The sequence below is a fragment of the Callithrix jacchus genome, chromosome 16 (genome assembly GCF_049354715.1).
Source record: "Callithrix jacchus isolate 240 chromosome 16, calJac240_pri, whole genome shotgun sequence".
NCBI classification, from domain to species: domain Eukaryota; kingdom Metazoa; phylum Chordata; class Mammalia; order Primates; family Cebidae; genus Callithrix; species Callithrix jacchus.
The window spans coordinates 2,230,735-2,253,162 of NC_133517.1; the positions used below are offsets into that span (position 1 = coordinate 2,230,735).

At 42.6% G+C, this 22,428-nt stretch overlaps 1 protein-coding gene and 2 long non-coding RNA genes across 13 annotated transcripts in view; 2 read left to right on the forward strand and 1 right to left on the reverse strand.

Moving 5' to 3' along the window:
* LOC144579808 (uncharacterized) overlaps positions 1-22,428 on the forward strand; it is a 177,023-nt gene that overhangs the window by 73,582 nt on the left and 81,013 nt on the right. The window lies entirely within an intron of this gene.
* The window catches only part of ST18 (ST18 C2H2C-type zinc finger transcription factor), a 319,368-nt gene that overhangs the window by 73,278 nt on the left and 223,662 nt on the right, over positions 1-22,428 (forward strand). The window lies entirely within an intron of this gene.
* On the reverse strand, positions 12,125-14,732 carry LOC118148584 (uncharacterized). The gene is made up of 3 exons (XR_004735444.3): positions 14,267-14,732; positions 13,695-13,798; positions 12,125-12,570 (listed from the first exon to the last, which is right to left on the reverse strand). It is a non-coding gene; the product is annotated as an uncharacterized LOC118148584 (long non-coding RNA).

Consider the following 22,428-nt stretch of genomic DNA (forward strand, 5'->3'; position numbering starts at 1 on the left):
AATAAGACGTTTCCCTTGAGACACAAGTGCACACGAGACGTCTTGGAGCTTCCCAGACTCTTCATGACGCGTCTTTAGAGAACAGCTGTCATGTTTTACCTGCGTGGACATTCTAGCTTCACATCCTCTATGGGCGTGGTTGGAGGAGCTGGGGTGGGCATGAGGGTAGCTGGGACGGCTGCAGGTTCACTCCTGCTTGCACCATCCCCATCACCCTTAGACTCTCTGGAGTCTGTCAGATAGAAAGCCCTTTCCAGTTGCTGATGTGAGGTTCTTTCCTTTTTATTAAGTTTAACATTTATTTCTGTGGGGTAGCAGGACGAGGCAAACCATACTGACTGATTTGTCGCCTAGAGCCCCAAACCTAGGTTTATCTTTGAAATTGAAAAGTAAGTGATATTGTTGGGATGAGTACGTCCTAGAGATCTAGTGTACAGCATGGTGGTTAGAGTCAATAATGATAAATACTTGAAAATTTTTTAAAAGAAAAAGAAAAGTTTGGTTTGCGTAGAAGTTGAAGATTATGTTATAATTGTATGTACTGAGAAAGCAGAGCATCTTAGCCAAGCACATAAACACTGGAGTCAGGGTCATTTAAGCTCAAATCCAGTGACTGCTATTTTATGGCATCTCAGGTTTCTATTTATACAATGGGAATAACAACGATCAAAGTAATCATGGTGATACACACCTTACAACCAAACAATAAAGTGCTAACCGTGGTTCTCGGCACGTGGTAAAACGTGCAGTTATCAGCCTTATTATTATTTGTTAAACCTTTTTATAGTTAAATAGATACGTTAACTACAAAATGTTAATGATTTCAGGTGATCTATCTATTTTGATATACTGTTAAGATCCTGTCTCATTAGAAATGGCAGTTTTTGGCCGGGCGCGGTGGCTCATGCCTGTAATCCCAACACTTTGGGAGGTTGAGGCGGGCAAATTACCTGAGGTCAGGAGTTCGTGACCAGCCTGTCCAATATGACAAAGCCCTGTCTTTACTAAAAATACAAAAATTAGCGGAGTGTGGCGGTGGGCTCCTATAATCCAGCTACACAGGAGGCTGATGCAGGAGAATGGTTTGAACCCAGAAAGCGGAGGTTGCACTGAGCTCAGCTTAGGCCATTGCTCTCTAGCCTGGGGAACAAGTGTGAAACTCTGTGTCAAAAAAAAAAAAAAATAGCTATTATTGTAGGGGCTTTAATCAGATCTAATGTATTTCATCAGGGATGTAAGACACTTTCCAGGCTCTTGTTTAAATTATTCTAACATTTCTCTACATCTTAAAAAATGGCAAGACTCTTAAACTTTGTTACACATACTCTGTATTAGTTTTGAAAAAAAAAAGGCTTCTTTTATAATATCTTGTTCTTTATTAATTGGCTCAACTACTTAGAATGCTTTGGGGCACATTAAAATTCTACATAAAAGGAGTCTTAATAACTTTTTGATAATAACGAAAGTTCCGACTAAATTTAAATTGATTTTGTACCTTAGTATTAATAGCTGTACAGCTATTATATAGCTATTAATGATGACACAGCTATTATAATTACGGCTATTATCATAAATGAGGGTATTACTTTACTGGTTAAACATTACATTATCATCTGCATAAAATGGTAATTTTTTGCTGCTTGAAGATTCTTTATTAGCATAGCCATACTGTGTGTATATGTTAGCTGAGAGGACCTTCCCAATAGAGTATAACGTTTCTTTAAAATAGCAGAAAATATCAACACTTTCCAGTGAAAAGATAACCGACTACTTAAAATACCTTTGAAAGTATTTTAGAGATGCGGAGTCTGGGTTTGAAATGTTTTGCAACTCTGTAATTAACTAAGGTAATCCCATTATTGTATTTAACTTCTTAGCTTTGCCCAGCGGCCTCCCTGTATCAGAAACTGTTGATTCATAGCGAACATTTTAATCCTGCGGCGATACTTTTAATTCACTTACAAATGACTCTCCGTGTGAAAGGTCGTAGCTGCTCTGTCCTTTACGGTCAGCGATGGCTCCACTGCGTGTGAGGGATTTGGTTTTCGGCCACGGAGACTTTGCTCGGAGGACTAATGGAACTTTTATAAAGCCAGCACGGTCCCCACCGTTTGTTCTTAGGGGAGATTTCATAATCAAGCTTTAATGACAGAAACGACTATGGTTGGTACATTCAAGGACGTCGTTCCCAGCTCTGTGAGTAAAAGATATGATCACCTCATATAAAGTAGGAAGGGAGATGAGGAGCGTGAACTGAACTGCGCATCTGGGAGCAGTTGCAGGCACGGTGCTCAGTGAAATACGGTAGTAAAACCCAACTCTCCTGAAGCTTTATTGCCCGGCGGGTTGGAAACGGCCTGGTTTATTTCCGCAGGCAGGACATTCGCTTGCCCTCCGCGCCCCCACCTCTGCCCTGGCTAAAGAGCGTTCCTTCCCCGAAAGCTCTTTCCGAACTCCCCGGTCCCTTGTTTACGACAGGCACCTCTTCCGCATCCTGCTGACAAACCCCGCACCTGCTTGCTTCGTTGGTTCAAGAGCTTCGGAGCTGTTGACATTTTGAGTCATTCTATTTTGATGACTGCAGGCCACGTGTTTCCAGATTGATACCCCGTCCATATGTCTCTCCCTCGCACAAAAACGAAAATATACCTTGTTCTTTGGTTTTGCCATTCACTTTTATATGACACTTACAAAGGTCAGCATCCAAAAAGGCGATTGCCTGTGTAATACAGTCGTGCAGTAGTGACGGGGAAACACATCTTGTCTCGGGGATTTTATAAGACGTTCTCAGGAGAGCAACAGTGAACTCAGACGGATACAACAGAGTTCTGGGTTCTGGTGCCCTGCTGCTCAAACTGCAGGCCCTGGACCAGCAGCTTCACCAACTTTTCCCAGCTCGTTAGAAATGCAGGCTCTCAGGCACCGCTCCGACCTCCCGCATCACAGCCCCCCTTGTAGGCCCCCGGGAGATTTGTGTGCACGCTGAAGTTTGGGATGTGCTGCGTAGCTGGCTGACTCACCTAAGGTTGTTTCTAGAAATGTCACATCTGATGAAAGACTTTACAACATAATAAACTAACACTCATGCTCCATCTCCATCGTGGGCTGGAACATCGTGAACCGTAATGTTTGTTGAACGAATAAACAAAAGACCTGGGCTGCTCTTTAGCAACGGCTGTTGGTCTCCTAGATGGTCTTGTAATATTTTTGGAGCGAGAGTTATATGGAATCAGATAAGATCCCAGAGTCTTTTTCCTTTTTTCCTTCTTTTGGCTTCATTTTTGTTCTGGATTCTTCCCATGAATATGATTTCTTTTTGTTGCTTTTTGGCTCTGAATACAACATTTTGTTTAACTGACAAGTAAACGTTGTACATATTTATGGTGTAAAACAAGATGTTTTGATATGTGTATACGGTGCGGAATGGCTAAATCAAGCTACTTAGCATATGTATGACCTCACGTATTTATCATTTGTTTTGTGGTGTGAACATTTAAAAGCTACTGTCTTAGGAACACTAAAAAGTAATCAGTATACTGTTACTAACTGCAGTTACCATGATGTGTAATAGATTTTTTCAGCGTATTCCATCTACTTGAAATTTTGTGTCCTTTGACCAACGTCTCCCCAATCCCCGCTCCCTGCTGAATACAGCAGATTTCTAAAGGCCATAGAAAAATATTCTTTAAATACAAAGAGGTGGGTGCTCTTTGGCAGCCCATGAGGAGATCCTGCCACACCAGCTGTCCCCTGCCCTCCACAGGGCCAGGCAGTGGATCTGGGAGCCTGAGGGGCAGAGGCTGCTCCGTCCACCAGTACAGCTCTTGAAGCCCCTGCACTTGGGTGCAGAGCTGAAGCATTGAGTGGGAGGTGCAAGGGAACTCTCGCTATTCCATCAAAGTGAATCTCAGGGCGCACAAGCCAACTGTATCTTATTCACAGCAAAATTCTGACCACAGAGTTTTGGGGATAATTTAAAAATCTGGACATGTGTCGGAATACTATGTAAATTCTAACATTGGTTAAAGGACCTTCGTGATGACCTTGGGCCTTCCTGGATGCCCCAGGATAATCCCCCTATCTGAAGGCCAGTTGATTGGAAGCCTTGATTCCCCTTTGCCATGCGAGGCAACACTCACAGTTTCCAGGGATTAGGATCGTTGTCTTTAGGAGGCCGTTACTCTGCCCAACATAAATAGATGAGCAGAAAAGGTCTCAAAGTCTTAGCAAATTTTTGGACGTTTTAGATTCTTTCCTTCAGTGTCTTAGGAAGCTGAACCTTATTTGCACGTTTTTCAACTCAAAGTAAACTATATCATCCTGATGGAAGCCAGGCGGAAGAGCTGCGTTTTATCTCTTTCTGTGTATTTGATTTGGAGGTCCCCAAAGTAAAAAGCCAGAAAAAAAAAAAAAACCTCCGACTTTTTAAAGGGGAGTGGATAGCAGTTTATTTTGTGTGAATGAAGATGCCTGGTAACCTGCATTTTCTCATGTGAGCTACGGGGTGCAGTTTGATTAAGGGGATTGCAGTTAAAAGAGAATAGATGTTCCCAGTAGGGTAACTGCCAATCTCCTTCACTCCTGTATTTTTACGCTTTCGGCCCCAGGGCTCCAGGAAATTAATGTTTTCAGTTGTGCCCACTTTAACTCAGGAAAGGGGCATAGAAACTCTAAGTTCTTTTGTGAAGTGTTTCTCAGAACTACCCCTTCTCATTGTTTTTGAGGTTCATTGCAGGCACTTCACAGTTTTTCGTTTCTCACTGCACAATTAAGATGAGTTTGGTGGTGACAGGGAAGGATATTCGAAATCGAACTTGGGAAGTAAGCGGAGACCAATCAGCATTCCCCTTCCTTGTGCAGACCGCACTGCAGTGTGTCTTAAGGCAAGTGGGCCATGCTTTCTAGCAGTTTTGTGGGGCGAGTGGCAAGAGGACAGATAACAAAGGGAGTGGATAAATTTTTATATGAGCACGAGTGTGAATCATCCATCTCTTCTGCATTGAGGTACAAATGAATTATACCCAGGGGACATCACAGGCCACTGACACGTGACGAAAACACAGTGAGCAGACTTTCCGGAACATTAAAATGTGGCCCTTCTCCACTTCGTCCATGTGGTCGTAGAGCCATGTCTTGTCTCTGGGTTTCTGTACTAGATCCAGGCCTCCAGTAGGTGAGGACCAGCAGGAAGACTGAGTAGGTCTCTTTTGATTCACGAGTCAGGAACAATGTAAGTTTCAGGGCACATCAAATGCACACCAGTGAAATGTGCCAGGGCTTGAAGATCTGTAGGCCTGGTGTTGATGGTAACAGTTCCGTGCTTCAGCTTTATAGAGACATTGAAAGAATTTCAGTGTTGGAATAATGTTGTAACTCTTTCTTAGAGTTGAGGCTCGGGGTCTGGCTGAATACGCACACCCTACCTGTGTGCTAAAAGATGATATTGTTTTTAAAAATTGGTTTTTGATTCAAAGCAAATTTGCATTATTAACTTGCCTCTGTCTTGAGTCAGGATATATGAAGAAAGAAGACTTTGAATCTAGGAAACCCCGCAGTCTTGTGTGTAAAATAACCCAACTTCATGCTATTTAATGCTTTAGAGCAAAATTAACGCAGGGCTAAAGGCAAAGCGGTGTGACTTACAGAAAACAGCAGTGGCAAAACATCATTTGGCAAATTATTTCAAATGCTCCTAATGCCAATATCAAAGGGTGAGAAAACTTAATAGGCATGGGAAGAGAAGAGCAATTAAAGGTGTCAAAAGATCCACAAAAATGAGTAACATCCAAATAACTAAAATAGAACTCGGAAAGAGGTGACATGGGAAAGGATAGATGACAGCTCGAAGCAGTGGACCCCGAGCACCTTTCGTGTGACCCCGAGGGGTGGCTTTGGGCTGGCCCCAAGCCCAGCAGAGGGTGAAGCGATGGTGCTGAAGGAGTGAGCTGAGCCGTCTTATGAGACCTCAGACCTCAGACCTCAGCCCAGTGCCCCAGGACCGTACACGGGGAAAAGCCATCAGGCAAATCTGTGGAACTGGGAGTTCCTTAAAATTCAAAATTTGTGTGGAGGCAGGATTCTGAGACGGCCCCAAGATCTGCAAACCCCACTGTACGTGCCCTGCAGTACCCTTGGTCTGCAAGCAGGATGGAGCTTACCTCCATGGTGAGGTTTTGTGTGGTACAGTCAACTTAGGACGGGAGCTTATCCCCAGCGGCCTGGCCTCATGTCCTGAGCCCTTGAGATCTGTGTCTAGAGGTTGGGAAAGAGCACGCCAGAGAAGCCCAGCAGGAGAGGAATTTGATGTGAGAGAATTTTCTGTGGTTGAATTTGAGGATGGGGGGGCCACATGGTAAGGACTGAGAATGGCCTCTTGGCGCGCAGAGCAGCCTGGTGCCAGCCAGCACGAGAACAGGGACTCAGTCCTACAGCTACAGGAGAGAATCCTGTCACAGCCTGGATGGCCTTGGAAGAGGCTTCCATCCCGAGATGAACCCGAATCCTGCCAAAGCCTTGGTTTGGGACTTGTGAAACCCTAGGCAGAGAACCCAGCCATTCTGCAGGTGAACTTGTGACTTAAAGAACTGTGAGCTATGTGGGGCTGAGGTAGGAGGATTGCTTGAGGCCCGAGTTTGAGATTAGCCTAGGCAACATAGTGAGACCCTGTCTTCCCCCGCAAAAAATATTTAAAAAAATAGTTGGTTGTGGAGGCATATGCCTGTAGTCCCAGCTATTCAGGAGACTGAGGTAGGAGGATCACTTGAGCTCAGGAGTTTGAGGCTGCAGTGAGCTGTGAGTGGGCCACTGCCCTCTAGCCTGGAAGACAGAGTAAGACCTTATTTATTTATTTATTTATTTATTTGAGATGGAGTCTCACCCTTGTTGCCCAGGCTGGAGTGCCATAGTGCAACCTCGGTTCACTGCAACCTCCGTTTCCTGGGTTCAAGCGATTCTCCTGCCTCAGCCTCCCAGTAACTGGGGCTACAGGCATGGGCCACCATGCCTGGCTAAATTTTTTTTTTTTTTTTTTTTTTGTATTTTTAGTAGAGACGGATTTCCTCCATGTTGGTCAGGCTAGTCTAGAACTCCTGACCTCAAGTGATCCACCTGCCTTGGCCTCCCAAAGTGCTGGGATTACAGGCATGAGCCACCACACTTGGCCAAGACCTTATCTTTAAAACAAGAAAGAAAAAAAGAGGCAAAGTGTGGTGGCTCACACCTGTAATCCCCACAGTTTGGGAGGCCAAGGCCAGTGGATCACTTGAATCCAGGAGTTTGAGGCCCTCCTGGGTAACATGGCAAAACCCCGTCTCTACTAAAAATACAAAAATTAGCCAGGCATGGTGGCACACGTCTGTCATCCCAGCTACTTGGGAGGCTGAACACAGGAGGTAGAGGTTGCAGTGAGACGTAGCACTCCAACCTGGGCAATAAGAGTGACACTGTTTCAAAAAAATAAAAATAAATAAATTAAATTAAAAAGGAAGTCTTTGAAATAGACATAGCTGTAGTCCCTACATGTTCAAAAAAGTCCACCCTGCAAATGGCATTTTCCTTTGAAAAATTCCATCTAATTCACCCTGACTTTCTTACCCCTGTAGATATTGTCACCAACTATAAATGGAATGGGCTACAGTTTTAGGTCAATTTGGCCTTAAAACTTGGGCAACAGAAGGAAACCTGGTCAGGCTGTAGTTAGTTACACTTATTCACGTGGTCATTCTTCAATGACCACTGCCGAGCGAAGCAAGGTTTTGTACATCCACGACACCTGAGGCTGAAGTGCCTTGTGATGCAGATTACTGGGGGCTTTGCTTTAGATAGAGAAGCTTTGGTATCCCTGAGAAATGCCCACTCTGTCAGAAATAAAGGTGGTGATATCTTAGCCTGAATAAATTACTTCCAAGAGAGCATGTGGCATATCTTTCTGGATTTAGCCCCGCACCCTCGCACTGCTCATCAGAGGTTTTTTTCTGACACACACGGGAGAGGCTAAGTGATTGAACCATCAGTGAACGGAGCTCTATAGATACATCACCCTTCTGGGTCTTTGGAGCCAATAGTGGAATAGTTTTCTTTTAAACCCTGTTCAGATTGAATTTGGCTCATTTCTTCCTTTCACTCGTCCAGGGTGGAAAGACAGAGAGAGTACTTGCAGTTTCCACTCACTAGTAGACAAGCATAATAATAATCAAAGAACATGAAACTGAAGCCAAAACCTTTGCCAGACGAAGAGAAACAAATTGCACCGAAAATCATCCCAGACTTCCTGGCGGCTGCAGCGGCAGCTCTTGTTATTGTATTTCTCAGTCCCATCTTTCTGTTTTTCTTATGGCAAATGTCACATTGTTGACTTTCCATCGTGTAATGTCAAAAAGAATGATCATTAAGCAACCTTTTGAAAAAACAAACATCTTTACTTGGTGTGTGAAAGATCTGGAATAAAGAAATTTCTGAGAATGATTTCTGCACATTTCAGTGAAGTGGGCACTTAAAGGCAATGTTATTCTGAAAGTTGACTGTGAGAAACTGGTTGCGTTACTTTGTGTCAAAACCATACGCAATGAAGGTTGATGGTTTTCCCATTGTTTTATGGGCAGAAAAACATGTTATGCGTCGCTAAGGATTGTGACAGAAGCTTCAGAAGGGGCATGGTAGGAGCCAGTCTGAGCCTCAGGGCTTAGAACCCCGCGCCGCGGACACCATCCTGGAGTGTCAGAAAGTGTGGTCTTTTTTTAAAAAAATTAATTGATTATATTTCATTGACAGATACAAGTGTGGCTTCTTGCCCAATCCCAATGTTTATGTATTTTCTTTCATAATAAATATGCATGTGTCACTGACAAGCTAGGAAAGCAGTCAGTAGGTCTTCCCGCTTCCCACCCCACCCCACCCCGCTTGGGGACAGAGGAAACCAATGGGAAGGCTTTTCCCCTTTTCCTCCGTCTCCAGTTGGTACTGGTGTCATCGCTTTTATCCGGCTAGCTATGCTCATCTTTCCTTTCTTCCTGACCAGGCTCCTGAGATGGCTCTGTGAATTTTCTTGTATTTTTGTGGAAATAATCCAGGAATCAGCCCAGCATGTTGGCTCATGGGTGTAATTCCAGCACTTTGAGAGGCCACGGTGGGAGAATCACTTGAGGCCAGGAATTTGAGATCAGCCTGGTCAACATAGTGAAACCCCATCTCTACTGAAAATTAAAAAACGTTAGCAGGGCTACAAGTAGCACCTGTAATTCCAGCTACTTGGGAGGCTGAGGCAGGAGAATCACTTGCATCCAGGAGGCAGAGGTTGCACTGAGCCGAGATCATGGCACTGCAGTCCAGCCTGGGTAACAGAGATGGAGATTCTGTCTCAAATAATAGCAGTAATAATCATCATCATCCTCATCATCCATGGAGCAGTGGTGACATCCATGAAGAATCCCATCCACTGCGTTTCTGTTCACTAGTGTCTCTTAACATAGGAGTTAGCTAGGCGAAGAGGTCTTGAAGGAGTATTCTCTGGGAAGAATAGACAAGATGGTTGCAGAGAAGGGGAGATGATGGGACAAGAGAGGAGACAGATGGGGCCATACAGGCTGACCTTGTGGGCTACATGGAGATTATTGCTTCTGAATAACAGCTCTGGGAGGCCCCTGAAGGGCGTAACTGAAGGATGAAGGGAGGTGCTTGTAGAGGGCACCTTGTTGGCTGCAGGATGGAGAATGGATTAAAGGAGAGAACAGAGAACAGTCAGGAGAATGTTCCAAGGTCCTACAAGAGGTGGTAAAGGTTGAGTATGCAAAAATCTGAAATCTGAAATGCTCCAAAGTCCAAAACTTTCTGAGTGCTGACATGGCACCACAGGCAGAAAACTTCACATGTAAGTACTAAACACCAACTTTAATCATACATAAAATTACTGGAAATATTGTATAAGATCCCCCTTAGGCAATGTGAATAACGTATATATGAAATACACATGAAACTCATGCTTTGACTTGTGTCTCTACCAAAAGATATCTTATTATATATTTGCAAAATGTTTGAAAATACTAAAGTATCTGAGATGTGAAGCTTTTCTGCTCTGATGTATTTTGGATAAGGAATACTTCACCTGTATTCTCTTGGGTTTGGGGGTAGGCAGAACAGAGAGGATTGGTAGTGGATTATCTGAGGCAGGTGAGAGGGACGAAGACATCAAGGAAGATTTCTGGATCTTGGGATGATTATGCTATTCTCTGGAACCCAGAAAAAGAATATTTGAAAACTTGGAAAAGAATATTTACTTATTTAAAATTTTGCTTTGTTTTGGATAGAGGGCTTGCATTCTATTTTGGATGTATTAAGTTTGGGGTTCATTTTAGAAAATCAAGAGATGTCCTGAAGACAAAAGATAGCTGATTTCTCAATAACCTTGTGGGTAAAAAAAAAAATTAAGAATATAAGGTAAAATTCTAGAAATAAAATTCTATAGTGTTAAGGCGAAAATCAGAGAAATTTCCAATTCAATTTTCAAGATGCTCTTTCACATACTGTAATTTTGTGATTTTTCCAACAAATTGTGGCAACATTGATATTTTCATGCTAACTTTTGAGAGAAGGAAAGGCATGGTGGTGACAGAGGGTGGGTGGATCAAGCTTGGAGGTAGCTCTGTGGGTCGGCATGCGGGTGGGAATGGGAAGATGGTGAGGGGTTCCTTCTGAGTCATGGGATTTGCTGAGGGAAAAGAGCAACACGGAGCAGGTGAGCTGGTTCGATCCAGTCCTTGGAACCATAATAGCCAATGGCGAGAAAATACAGTGGTAGCTTAAAGGAAAACGTTTATATATTTATTTATTTTCTTCACAGTTCCTGTTGGAAGGCATACCATTTAGCTTGATTTTTAAACAGAAAGACACAAAGAGCCCCACAGTCCCTTTTAAGCTTCAATCCTTGGAAACATAACTGTTCAGATCCTTAAAATGAGTCAAATATTTTCCTACAAGAATCTCCTGTAGACCACAAAACAGAAACTAAATAAAAGTTCAGACTCTGTCTTGATATCTTTGTCTACATTTAAGTTTTCTGGTGGTGTATTTGCATGATCCAGATTTCTACAAGGAAGAGTTATCTTTCTATGGAAATTTCAAAGGTGAGTTACATATGTGGGTACTTTCCTTTTCTGCCAAAAACACACCATTAAGAATAATTGTAAATCAGGTGAAATATTTTTTTTCCTTCACATTTTAAATCATGCCATCAATTGAAACAATGGAGAATTAGGAAACAGAATTTGCTGAATTTGTGAATTTTTTTCATGAAAATTTATTTATTTATGTGTTTATTCAATTAGAGAATGAAGGCAGCAGGTAGAGATAAGCTAAATATTGTTGACTAAAGTGTGGAAGAAATATTCAAATTATTTCAATTAAACAGGGATTCCATGGCATCAAATGTCCTACATAAAATATAAAACAAAGTTTTAAATGTACAGCATGTGTCTGTCCTCAGGGCCATCAAACCGCATTTTGGTCACCTCATCTGAGAGAGCACAGGGCGTCTCCTGTGATATCTGAGTGCTGTCCTGTAGCTGAGAAGTGTCTCTCCTGAGATAGGGCTGACCCACTACTCCAAAACAATTCTCTTTCACAGAAGTGGAGCCCTTGGCTTTTCTGAGACCTTCCAGAAGCTTGTCTGTTTCTTCTGACAAAAGGGATTGTGCAATTATTAATTAATTTGTGCAATTATTAATACTCCATACATGTAGAAGCAAGATATTCTATTTGGTGTGGCCCAGTTTCAGTAGCAAGACAGTCATACTTTCCTGGGACTGAAAGATCCACGTATGTGCAGAAGACCTTTTAATGAGAGTAGGTAGAATTCCAAAGTTTATCAAATGTAAAGAAAGAACTAGAAAAGTATGTTCGTCTTTTTCTTTTCAGGAACTTATTTTTCTTATTTTCAGATTTCCTTTATCTCCTCCCCAGCTTCACCCCCACCCGTTTTCTTTGTCTGACTTGACTTTGGCATTGCCTTTTCCTATCATTTGCTCTTTCCAGTAATCCTATTCTCAGAGTTCTTTTCTTCAATCTCCTTCACAACATTTTTTCCTGTCTCCTTTCAACTGAAACTACAACCTGTTGGTTCAGCCCACTGGCTTCCTAGGTAAGAAAATGTGTCTGACTCGTTGGCTAAATATAGGTGCCCCCACTGAGCTGGTTGCTTTCTTTAAAGAATTCTCAGTGGTGTCACTCAGTCACTTGTCTTTCTATTTAACCTCTTTTTTTTTTTTTTCTAATAGATAACGTTATGCAAGTCTTATTCTGGTAGAATGATTAGTTATAACAAGGAAATGCAGAAAACTTTCCCTTGAGAAACATTTAGGATAACCTAGGTAAAGAATTACCTCTTTATTACTTCAAATAAGTATCTCACTTTACAGCTCGTCAGTGGCTCAGAGCAAAGTTGAGTCTCTCCTCCGGCCCCAGCTTGAATTAAAAACTCGACTCTAGAGTCCGACTGCCTTGGGTCTGAGTCCCGTCTCAGTTCATGTTGTTCTGTGTTTGGGGCTAGTGTTCCAACTCTCCAAGAGCCAGTATGCTCATCTGTAAAATGGAGATAATAATAATTCCTCTGGGGTTGTTGAATGATTACATTTGTCATCCTTGTGCATAGGCAGGACCCACTGAATTTTTTTTTTTTTGGATGGAATCTGGCTTTGTTACCCAGGCTCAAGTACAGTGGCACAATCTTGGCTCACTGCAACCTCCGCCTCCCGGGTTCAAGTGATTCTCTCCTGCCTCAGCCTCCTGAGTAGCTGGGTTTATAGGCACATGCCACCATGCCTGGCTGATTTTTGTATTTTTAGTAGAGACAGGGGTTCACCATGTTAGTCAGGCTAGTCTTGAACTCCTGACCTCGTGATCCTCCCGCCTCAGCTTCCCAAAGTGCTGGGATTACAGGCTTGAGCCACCACACCTGGCCTGAATTTTAGTTTTTTAAAAAAATGGTTACATTGGATGCTCCTAGGAAAGCGGAAATAGTATCTTTAACATGCCTTCCATAGCAATAAGAATGAATGAGTTCTAGGTCCAAGTGAATATGCTTCCATCATAAGAGAATTCTCTTCTTTTAAATTGAATATGGAAAGAAATGCTGAGCAAGGTTTAGGCACTTCAAGATATTTCTTAGAGAAAATGTTGTAATCATAGTTCTTAGAAATAATAAAAAAGAAAAACATACATCAATACAGTGTAAGTGGAACCATGCTCAAAAATTAAAACCCATCAATCAAATATTTCTACCCATTACAAACATTATTTATTCAAAATAGCAATTTAGTTTTAATTACTGTTTAGGTTGTTTAGTATAATATTGATCATATAACTGGTAACAATGAGTGGTTATATTTATAATGGCAAATGTAACTCATTTGGTTCTATTTATTTTATGTGTTTGTTTTATATATGTATATATACATGCACACATAAATATATATTTGTTTTGTATATGTATATATATTCACACTCACATAAATATATATCTGCATATACTTTTTCACACAGAATTATTTGACAAAATTGCTTGACTTTTATTAAATAATTCTGTGATGGCAGAATGTGAGGAGTCCTTCCTTCTCTCCCCTAACCCCAAAACATTTACTAAGCGATTGGTAAATGGGAAGCTTTGGCTCCAGTTATCAATTATTATAGGTAATTGAAACGACCACCTTAAGCCAACTGCTCACGCACTACGTGAAATCATGACCCCCAAACTGATGTTTCCCAGTGGGGCTTTGCACTTTGAGATGCACATGTGTCCGCCACGAGGGACCTGTTTAAAAAAAGAAAAGATTTCAGTGATTATAACAATGTGTGAGAGTTCACTCATTTGTTCATTCAGTCATTACGTCTACTCTGTGGCTATGCTTTTCAGCCATATGCAGATGTTAATGTCCTACCTAAAGCTGTGTCTCTTCGTTTCTCATTGCAGAGACAGGCTGGGTGTGTTAAGCGCTGGTTATTTGTGTGTGTGTGCAGACACCCATATGATGCCCTGGAAAGGACCTCTTTAAAAGTCCAATTTGTGTTAACATGGACCTTAAGATAATTTAGGTGTGTGCACAGATATATGCATATATTAATATATGTATATATTATATAACAAATATTCATAAATTCAAGTAAGCATATATTATATGTGAATAAATATGCAAAGGATATGAACACATATTTGTTTATGTCTATTTCAGAGCTTCAAGTGAAGGTGGGTTGACAAGATGTCCAGTGTGCTAGTACGAACCTGCTCTTGCAGGAGAAGGTGTGGCTCCTCAGATGGCTTGGCAAACAAGAGGTTAAGGGAGGGGGAGAAACAGACAAAGTCAATCAAGTCAGTTAATTGCAGGAAGCAGTTGCACAGCAACTGCCTCCAGGGAAACTGTTCTCTAGGAGCAGCCAATCACAGGGGGACTAGTTCACCAGGAAGTGCTTGCTCTGCCTGCCCCATCCCCTGCGCCTGGGCTCTCCTCTGTCTGTCTCTATCTCTCTTTCTCTGTGCCTCTTAGGCGCTCCCTCTTGGTCTCTGCTTCTTTGCCTTTTTTATCCACGGGCTCGCTGAGACGTACACACACGTGGTTTATAGAGGCAGACAAGGAGCCCTTTTCTAGCTTGTCCCCTTCAGTTCTTTGCGCATTGCCCAGACCCAGTGTTCACCCAAGGTAAACGCAGGCTGTGCACTTCCTGCCCACGCCATCACCTGCCAGGTGAGCACAGGGCATTCCCAGAGCCGGTCATCCACGTGTTGGATGTGACATCATAATGCCTGGAAGCTGTATTGTATCGTTGTATCGGCATAAACTCCAACGTAGCCATCAGAGTAACTTGACTTATGATGGAAAATGACCTGGATGCCATATATTCTACCAGAAGATTCCTGGGCCCGTCATTTATTTTTCCTTTATCCCGTATAATGAATTCTAGATTAGCTACTCTTTGAAAAGGAACATTTGCTATCACAGTTGTGGTTAGGCTTTTAATTTTTATGAAAGAGGTACATTGGCCTATAGCCTAGAAGACTCCTATTATTTTTTGTCTCTCAAAGCTGGGGCTGGCAGGGGATTTTCCAGTATTAATTAATTAACTCCAGGCTCTTTTGGCAAAATGCCTTGAAAGGGATGGCCTGTCCTGGGTGACCCTGTCGTGTATTTTATGCCGGTGATCATTAAACTCGAAAAATGGTCTCACCTGGTTCCTCGGGACATTAAATGGAGAATAATAAACTCTTGTACTAACATAAAGGAAATAGTAATCTACTAGACACGTAAAGAAAACGGTGTAAAATTCCTTCTGCATCCTAAGGCAAATGAATATCTTAAGACCATTTTTAATGTTTTCTGCCCACGGTTCAATAAGAGTCCTGAGATATTCAGGGATCTATCACACTCAGTCATTTACAAAACGTGTAAACATGCAAGATGAAGGGCCCTTAGAGCCCGCTGTGGCTCTCCATCGCACCACAGAAACATTCACCAGCCAGCTCATTATTAGCCCGGGGAAACAGGCGGCTGATTCTTTCCGATACAGAGAAGGGGAGGTAGTGATATTTTGTAACCTCTTTAACATTCTGGAGAAGCACTAATAGAAATCAGGTTTGGGTTCAACCTTTCCCTCCCTCCCTCCCTCCCTCCCTCCCTCCCTCCCTCCCTCCCTCCCTCCCTCCCTCCCTCCCTCCTTCCTTCCTTCCTTCCTTCCTTCCTTCCTTCCTTCTGACAGACCTTTGCTCTGTGTCCCAGGCTGGTGTGCACTGGTGTAATCTCATCTCACTATAACCTCTGCCTCCCTGGTTCAACCGATTCTTCTGCCTCAGCTTCCTGAGTAGCTAGGATTACAGGCACCCACTGAAATGCCTGGCTAATTTTTGCATTTTTACTACAGACGGGGTTTCACCATATAGACCAGGCTGGTCTTGAACTCTTTACCTCATGTGATCCACCCGCCTCAGCCTCCCAAAGTCCTGGGATTACAGGTGTGAGCCAGCATGGCTGGCCTCCTGGTTTCTTTAGAGACTTCAGGATTTTATAAACAAGGAACATGTCCAGAGAGGATCCTGTGCTGTCACGAACGTGCAGTTTGGGATCTGCTGAAGGCTGTGTGACGTTTCCGCGAAGCCTGCCCTCACAGGAAGTAAGAACTCTCCTAACATCTGTAACTCAAAAGGCAGTGCCAGCCTTTTCCTACCATTCCCCACACACGGAAACACACACACACACACACAGAAATACACACATAGGAATACACACCCAGAAACGTACATAGAAAAACAGATGCAGAAATGCAAACACACACAAATGCACACACACAGTAAAAGATCCTCTTAAGAGGTTCTCCTGTTTTTCAGTCATTGAAATAAGCTGGGTGAGAGAAGCATAATTCATAACAAATTTTAAGATGAGCTGACTTAAATGAATCATCAGAGCACAAAAGGCGACGTTCGAAAAGCAAGGAATTGCGGCTGGGGAAAGTTGTGTTTATGAATCAGCCACGTTACCAGGTTTCAGTGTGAATGAGTTGAGGGCTGGGGGAGAGCCAGCACCCCAGTAGCAGTGATACATCCTTCCCCCAGCAGGCTGAAACATCCCCTGTTTATCAGCAGTGGGACCGGCACACTTTCATTTTCTCGCAGTCCACCTGCCGAAAAATGCTGTCATTTTTTTTTTTTTTGGAAAAATTAAACTGTAAATTCTCTCTCAAAGACTTGCATCTTTATGATAATTTTCTGAATATTGTCATTTTTATGAAAATAGGAGGTCACATGTACCCAGGATAATGCTGTATACAGTAGGCTGGAGGTCTCAGTGCTAGTGAGCACATACTGTGAGGTGCTGCTTACCCAGACCTGGGTGACAGAGGGACCTTATGTTGTCATGAAAAATATCTTTAAGAGTTTTGTAAATTCCGTAAGTGTGAATGCCAAGCTCTAAATTGTGGATGTGAATCGTGGTTCATAGCCATGTTTTCATTTCTCAATAATAGCCAATAAATGCACGTTATTATCACCACATTATTAACAGATGGAGTGGAAAGTTCTATCAGAGAGCACACCTGTGTTGAGCCACTACTGTGTCTAAGCCTCATGGCCGCATGATAAGGACCCTCATCCTACTAGTGTCATCTTACATACAGCAGGTTACGGCCAAGAGGACCCTGTTAATAAGCCCTCATTCTGTTCCTGTTACTCTAGGCTGCTCATGATTGAATAGCTCAGAAGGCAGGAAAACTATTGAGGCTTAATTAGTACAGGATTTGCACTTCTCTGTATGATGCAAAATTCATCACAAACCAACACTAGGATGAATACTCACAGATAGCTCTCTTTCCTGGGGCTCTTCTCTCATTCTGCTAAGGCTATAGGATGCACTTTACGCTTTGTTTCTTCAGTTAAGATTATTCTCGTGTTCCTGAAAGAAATGTTCATCCTCCCATTTTCCAGATGGGATATCGGCACACATAGCCATCTCAGCTATAAAGACAATTGCAAGAATAAGATCTCCGAACACGAATTAATGATCAAGGCTGAGTCTCCTATTGAGTTTTCCTGCAGAGGCATTTCAGGGGCCTGAATTACAGCTCAAATGGAGTAGCTTTGTGTGTGCCCTGTAAGAGGGAGGTATTGCATTGAAGCAAGTGTTGGCTCAACTTCATAATGAGAAACCTGGACACTGATGGGGTTCAGCTTTGATTGGATTCTGGAACTTACTGCACTCAGCTGGGTGTCGTCCAGCAACTGGGTGGCACTGGCAGAGGGAGGCCTGCTTCTGCAACAATTACTGGTCAATTGCAAGTGATTATAATGGCACCATGTCTAAAACAATATGGAGAAAAATGCTGCTTGGAAAACATAAAACAGTGGTGCCCTACCACAGAAAGAGCAAGTTGCTGAGAATATCACAGTAACCAGAGACGTTGGAAATTCAGGTTTTTATTCTAGATCACAGGATGACGGCAGCTTTTTAAAAAATCCCCATGGTATGTTTTCAACCACGTCCTTCATCACTGGCGGTCAGAACAAGACCCGGTGGCTTTATATAGACTCTGTCTTGGTGAGTTGAGATGGCTAGACAGAATTCAAGAAAGAGCAGGGATGATCAGTCTCGCCACATGAATCCATCCAATAAATAAGAAGAACTGAGAAAAATACCTACTGCATCTAACTTCACTTTTACCAAAAGGAGCACCCCATTGGTATGGGACAGTGCAATTCCAAGAAATGACTGTTACCCACAAAATGTAATAGAGAGCCTTGTGAGCACATGACCAGTAGGTAATTGAGCTGATATTTGCAGACAGCATAGAAGAATTATCACTTTTGCTTTTACTCATTTTATTGCTTGTGAGTGATTTGGCCACAGGAGCTTTCAAGCAACTGCGGACCAGGTTACAATAGAACCAAGCTTAAATGAAGGCTGTGGGGCTCCCTCCCCAGTGGCATCTTGAGAGAGTGGCCAGTCTGCCTTGAACACTGCCTCTCTGGCACCCTAGAAGCACTACTTGGAGTCGGCCTGGGCCAGTGGGCTCTTTGCAGGCTGTCGATTGGCTGCCGCCCGCCTGCGATGGTTTCCTCACCCTGTGAGAAACTGTGACATATTCATTCTTGGCAGTCACCATCCCAGGCGTTAAATCACTGTCCTCAAATTTCCACAGTTCTGACACATATAATGGGCTTGGTAGGGGACCTGCAATCATTCTTTTTCAGTATTTATGAAATTGTGCACTCCCTATGGCTTCTGGGCCGTTCAGCTGCCTTTCAGATATCCCTCCTATAAATTTTCCGTGATTATCACTTTCTAGCTTTGAAATATACGTTTTATGCATTGTTATTGGGATACAGAGGCACCATTGACTTTGCCTTCTGTTGTTGATTTGTAATATGCATATAGCCTCACCTGCCTAAATATATAGTTCACTTGTGGCCATTTGAATACAGAACGAGCTTCATTACTATGCATCTTTCATTTCTGCAAATCTGAATCCTGTGGTTCTCCCCAATCATATAAACCTTCACACACTAAACCAAAGGTCACACCAATAAACGTTTCCCGCATGGTGGTGCCTAACGTTGCCAGAAAAGTCTTGTTTTTAGCATCCTGCGCCTCTATCTGGGATAAATTCTCTCATTCCTAGTTCTCGTGAGCAGCCTCTGTCCTCCCCTTCCCCACTGCTGCCGGCCAAATCCCACTGTCACCATTGTGGAAATGGGATTCCATGGTAAGATCGAGTCTTACCAGTCAAATTTTAGCCTCATATTTTGCAATTTATGCTCTACTGTTAGAAATGTAAGCAGTTGAGAGTGTGTCCTGTGTTTTGAGGCACAAGGCTTTTTAAATTTTTGTCTACGCTTCGTATTTTTCTACCTATGACCTAGAGCTAACTAAGGATGAGGGTCTGAAGTCCTAGGACTCAAGCAAAGGTTTAATGACACATTGACTAGGTATACTCCACAGCATCTCGGGAGCAACTTACTGCTTATAATATAGCGAAAAGGAACACTTGGGAGAAATGAACAGTTTGTTGGGACTTCCACCAAATGAGTATTATGTGGCTAGCTCCCAGCTGTCCACATTTGATTTATTCAGAAAGTTAAGTGGCTTATGTGGTCTTTTTCCTCTAGATCCTTAGCCTAAGTAAGGATGGGTAAGCAGAAAAAGAGTAGCATAGAGTCCTGTTTGGAAAGAGTCCGGGCAAAAGTTCCTAGTTGGAAAGAGGGAAATTTTCAAAACATAGAATTTTATATTTGAATTTCAAGATACTGAAGATCAGAAAAGTCACTCTAAGTTTAAACAGTGGAATTATTCTGCTTTCATTTTACCTTTTTTTTTTTACAAATTGCACTGTTATTAATTCATTAGTATGGTGTAATAATATTTATAACAATGCATAGATACCTTGTTCTAATTAAGCATTAAGGAAGAATTGTCATTCTTAGATATGGTAATACCAGAAATTGACCATTCCTAGATTACCTCCAGTAGAAACATATGAATTTCTGGTCTGTTGTAAGCGATATGGAATCAGGCATTTACATGTTATTTCACAGGGAATAATAAACTAATTCCCTTTCAGATCATCTCCTTAGGTCTGACAAATTTCTGTAAATGGGGCCATCATTTTCTCAGGTATCCAGAGTTGGAACTACATCAAATTAGCCATTAAGCATTTTGGTCATCCCCTTTTATGGCCCTTGGTCATCTCGTTTTCCCTGCTCTCTACAGCATATTCCCTCCCTCATCAGCAGCTCCGCCACTGAGATTACTTTCTCCTATTTCACTCCCTCTCTCCTCCTTTCTTTGACTCACACTTTGCTCAGAACATTGTAAACTGGTTAATTTTCAAAAGGTGACCTTTGGTTTTGCAACAATTATCTTTAAAACCTCCACTGGTCCTTCATTCATAAAAGTTAATTCCTCCATCCTTAGACTAGATTAACAATGCTCCAAATGTCCAGCTTGTTTTTCCAAACTTATTTCCTAGTGGGGTTTCACAAGAGGGCTTGATTGGCTGTTTGGACAAACATGTCTGGGCGTGAAGTTCAGCTTTGTCACATATTGATTTTATTATCTAGAACAAGCTATATAATTGCTGTAGTTCCTGCCATAAAAATAGAACTTCGTTCCCTAGAAGGAAGATTAAATGAGGTAATGAATATCAGGCCTTTTTTTCTATGCCCAGTATAATCACTAAAAATGCTAATTATTTTTTCCTCTCTTAAAGGACATTGATGAGATGTACCTTGCAAAGTTGCTACAAAGAATAATTAAAATGGTTTTCTGTAAAGCACGTAGTTTGATGCCTAGCATAGAGTCCGCACTCAGAAATGGTACAATCATAGCACCTGCAGTCAGTGCCCATCCCCAGTTCCCATTGCCACACATCTGTCTACATGGCTTCTTCCACCCAGAGAGCCTTGTCTTTTTGCTATAGTCCATCCTTCAAAGTACCTTTCTAGGCCCTTTCTAGGTTATTGTTTGGTTAAAAAATTTAATATAAATTTATTTTTAGTTAAACAATAAACTTAACTGTCCATAGTGTTCCTTTTGTCCCCAGAATGCATATGACCCATGCTACATATTTGAGATCTCTATCTGGTCATTCTATCTATCTGTCCATCCATCCATCCATCCATCCATCATCCATCAACCTGTAATTGACTGCTAGTAAGATTTTTTCTTACTGTCTTGGAATTATGGACAGCAACAAGCCTGAGGCACGATGGCACTGAAGAGCCCAAGCAGCCTCATGTCATCTCTCCCCAGAGCTCACGAGAGGAACCAGCTCAGAAGACACCCACACACCAACCACTGCCATCTTCATTCCCAACTCTCAGGGGACCGACCCATTATTTGTGACAGAGTCTGGGGAACATTCTCCCCCCACAGCCAAGGAACAAGGGGCGAGCTTCAAGGCGTGAAGCTTGGAGGGTGGATGCAGTCGCCTGTCATCACTGGACATGTGTCCCGGTGGTAAGGGGCATGAACCTCTGATTATTTGGGGCTGCCCTTCAGGGTTACCAAAGCCATAGACAACTGGCTACAGTTAGCGGAACAAAGAGTGCTTTGGATCTCTCCCATTACAAAGGCCATACTTGGCCATCTCTGTGTCATCTGTTGTTCAGAAAAGTGAGAAGAGCCAGAACTTAAGAGAGACAGGAAGTGAAGTTCTATGGGACCAAACCATACCCTGCCTCCTGCCCAGCCCCCTGCCCTTCCAGAGCCTCTGAGCTGTGGATTGGTCTAGAAGCTCAGAGACTGATGGGAGGCAGAGGGGTTTGAGTTTAAACAAACAAGACCAAGTCAGAAGTATTCAAAAGAGACCCTGTTGGTAACTGAGTTTGGCTACAGAGTTACTTAATCCTTTCTAGTTTTTACTGTGGCATTGAATACTATCTCCAGCAAGAGAAACAGGACTGCTGTGGCTCAGCAGGAAAAAGCTTTAAAAAGAAAGGGTTTGCACTCTGGACAGCACAGTAAACCAGAAACACTGGACGGATCTTTCTCCTTCATGACAGTATTAGCTGCCTCCTTCACGGAGGACGTAGTGCTTTTTAATTCTGTAAAGTCCCTGCGTTGGTGGCTGTTAAACTTAGATTTTGATGATGTCACATGTATTTCAACTTAAATCTTTCACTGAACCTCAAATATAAAGCAGATCAAAAGGAACATCTGTGGTTAAAATAAGGGTGGGCTTGGCCTCTCCTGGTTTTATGTGATTTTTTAAAAAATCATAATTCCAGACATGTTGCTTTTGTGTCTAGAGCCCAGCTCTTTCCCTCCATGCACATAGTTCCTGAACGTAGTGGTTTTGTAGAATGGAACCTGATTTCTTGGCCTACGGTTCCTCCCAGGAGCTAGGTCCAAGGAAGCCTGTTTGACTCCCACTGCTCTGGAGCCCCGAGGCCATGCCCAGTGAGAA